At 36.2% G+C, this 3,266-nt stretch overlaps 1 non-coding gene across 1 annotated transcript; it reads left to right on the plus strand.

Moving 5' to 3' along the window:
* The first annotated feature begins 2,756 nt into the window (after window positions 1-2,756).
* LOC141687619 (small nucleolar RNA R71) lies at window positions 2,757-2,863 on the plus strand. Its single transcript, XR_012561109.1, has one exon. It is a non-coding gene; the product is annotated as a small nucleolar RNA R71 (small nucleolar RNA).
* The last annotated feature ends 403 nt before the right edge of the window (window positions 2,864-3,266 follow it).

Below are 3,266 nucleotides of genomic sequence, written 5' to 3' on the forward strand. Positions count from 1 at the left end.
AAAAATCAGTTTTATTTATTTTATAAATTGATTAATTAATTATTTATTTAATTAATTTATATTATAAATAATTCTGAAATATTTTCTAAAAATCAGATTTAAATATTTTCTCAATTATTTATTATTTATTTATTAATTATTTATTATTTATTTAAAAATGATTATTATTTTTATAATTAATCAAATAATTTTCAATAAATCATAATAAATTCATTTTAATTCCAAAAAAATTATAGAAAAATCCTTTTTAAATTCTGATTCTCTTAAATAATTATTTAAAAAAATTAGGTTTTAAAAATTAGTAATAATTATTTTTATCGAATAATAAATTAAATTATCAGTGTTTAATCGACATTAATTAGACCGTTAGCCCGATTCGAGCGAAACAAAAGACCTTTTACTCAGAAAAATGAATTCTTTTCATTAAAAATATTATTAAAGCCTAATTTCTTCTAGAAATTAGTTGTCCTTGTTATTTGTTTGATTATCAGTCGGATCGTGTGCCGAGACGAGTCTGAAAAATTCCAAAAAAAAAGAAACGAGTCAGTTAATGATCGGTTGAGCGATCAGCGAGTCGATTTTGATTCTAAAAATTATTTTTAATTATAAAAATGATTATGTACTTATGTGCTTAACTGTATTATGTGGTTAATCGAGTCTTACTTGCTAATATATAATATACGAGTCAGTCATAAGCGCGTGGGTAGACGATAGGAACGATGTGAAGTCAATTCAAGATACAATTGAAGTACGAAATGACTAAACCGTCTATTTCTCTAATAGAAGCTAAGCCAGTAAGGCAGGTTGAGTCGGTGATAGACGAAGGTGACGTATTTGTAGTGAGTCGCGCAGAAGGCAAGTTTTTCCCCTATTCTACTTTCAGAATAGTGACATTTCTTCAGATTCTTATTACGCTCGCACTCTTTTGATTCTTGTTCATATTTTATTTCGATTCTTGATTTCTCCTTTTTATTTGAATTCATTATTCATACTCCTATTGTTACTCACAATTATTGATATATTCTGGTGATTAGAATATGTCAAAGCATACCGATTGTTCCGGTTGTTATTCCATGGACTGGATAATGACACTTTGGGGATTAAGTTTACTTAATCCTAAGGACCGGGACATAACTGGATCCTTGAGATGGGTCGTAGTGCCCGGGTGGCCGACGGGATCTATATAGTGGGATATAGATCTGCACTGTATCCTGGCTGATCAGCAGGGTATAGATGCGAACTTGTGTCCAGTTTAGTTTGTTTGTATTCGCTAGTAATAGCCTTCTTTTTATTCTCGTGGGGTTATATCTTTACAGATATACCCGGGTTACGGATTCATTTAAATTGCTTTAACACTGTTTATATTTTGCGGACTTGTTGAGAAATTTTTGGCTCACCACCCCTTTTTGTTGTTATTCACCTTATTGTTTTCAGTTAAGAAGGAATATGAAACCCATCAGGACTCGAGTGGTAAAGAAGCGGGTCAAGCCTCGGGATCCTCTCATACCCAAGGTGTTGATTCTAATGCAGGAAGAAAGCTTTGAGTTTCCAGAACAGGTGGAGAATAGATAGTTAGTGTGGGTGTTTGAATAAAAGATAAAATTAATTTAAATATGGTTAGACAATGGTTTGTAATAAAGAGAGTTGGTAAGATTTTGAATTTGGTTTGTAATAAAGTAGTTAGTGGTTCTTGTTTTCATACTTCAACCTAAAAAGATCCTGGTTAGTGTTAAAGGGGTTTAGATTCATTTCTTTATTATTTGTTAATCATATTGTACAGGTTTGGTGATTAGCTAGTAACCCCCAGACTTATACCCCGGGTCTGGAGGGTGTTACATGTGTTCCACAGTAGTCTTCCTTGGTTCCACCTCTGTTTCCTTCTACACTTCTTCTTCAGCCACAACTGCATTTTCTGAAACTTGAGATTTTCCTGGCTCTTCATCTTACTGAATTTGGGGTCTTGCGACCTATCCAGACCTTAAGGTGATGGCGTTCACCTGTTCTTCAACTTCCCTCTTACCTGGATTTGTTTCTATATCACTAGAAAGCGTTCCTGGTGGTCGATTCAATAAGGCATTAGCAATTTGCCCTATTTGGTTCTCCAGAGTCTTGATAGAAACATCCTGGATTTGGCATATAAGAACCTGGTTTTTGCACATAAGCCGCAACTCCTCCAATTTAGATTTTTCATTCGAAGATAGACATGCACCACGAGTTTGTTGTTTTGGTGTAATTTGTTGTTAAAAATCAGGAGGGTTGAATAGCTTATTTCCAAACTGCTAGAACGGTTGTTGCCTCGCATTCTGATTGTTGCTCCAGCTGAAGTTAGGATGATTCCAGTTGTCAGGATGATAAGTGTCTGGAACTGGTTGTTGCGATCTCTGAAAGTTGCTCACAAACTGAGTTGAGTCACTAGATATATCGCATTGCTCCGTCACATGTGGACCTGCACACAGCTCACAAACACTAATTATCTGCTTAACACCATAGTTATCCAGAGAATCGATCTTCATAGACAACGCCTTTAGTTGAGCAGTGATAGCCGTAGCTGTATCCACTTCAAGAACTCCTTCTACCTTGCCCTGTGGACATCTCTGGGTTGGATACTGATATTCAATAGCAGCCATCAGTTCAATTAGATCATAAGCTTCCTCATAGCTCTTCGCCCATATGCTCCGCCTGCTGCTACATCGAGCATGGGTCTGGACTGTGCTCCCAACCCATTGTAAAAACAATTGATGATCATCCAATAAGGCATTCCATGATGAGGACACTTCCTAAGCATCTCCTTGTAGCGCTCTCAAGCTTCACATAGCGATTCTCCCGTTTGCTGCACAAATTGAGTAAGAGCATTCCTCATTGCAGTTGTCTTCGCTATAGGAAAGAATTTAGTAAGAAATTTCTAAGCAAGATCCTTCCAAGTAGTAATTGAACCAGCTGGTAGAAAGTGTAACTAGCTCTTAGCCTTGTCCCTCAGAGATAATGGAAATAGTCTCAGCTTCACAACATCTTCAGAAACACTGTTGAACTTGAAGGTGTCGCAGATCTCAATGAAATCCCTAATGTGCATATCGGGATCTTCCGTTAAAGAACCCCCAAACTGGATTGAATTCTGCACCCATTGAATTATTCCAGGCTTGATCTCAAAGGTATTAGCTGTGATAGCTGGCCTGACAATGCTAGATTGAATGTCATTGATCTTGGGTTGAAAAAAATCCATCAAGGCTTTCGTTCGTACTGCTGGATCTCCCATTGTACTGAGTATC

Source organism: Apium graveolens, chromosome 9 (assembly GCF_009905375.1).
Source record: "Apium graveolens cultivar Ventura chromosome 9, ASM990537v1, whole genome shotgun sequence".
Classification (NCBI taxonomy): Eukaryota; Viridiplantae; Streptophyta; class Magnoliopsida; order Apiales; family Apiaceae; genus Apium; species Apium graveolens.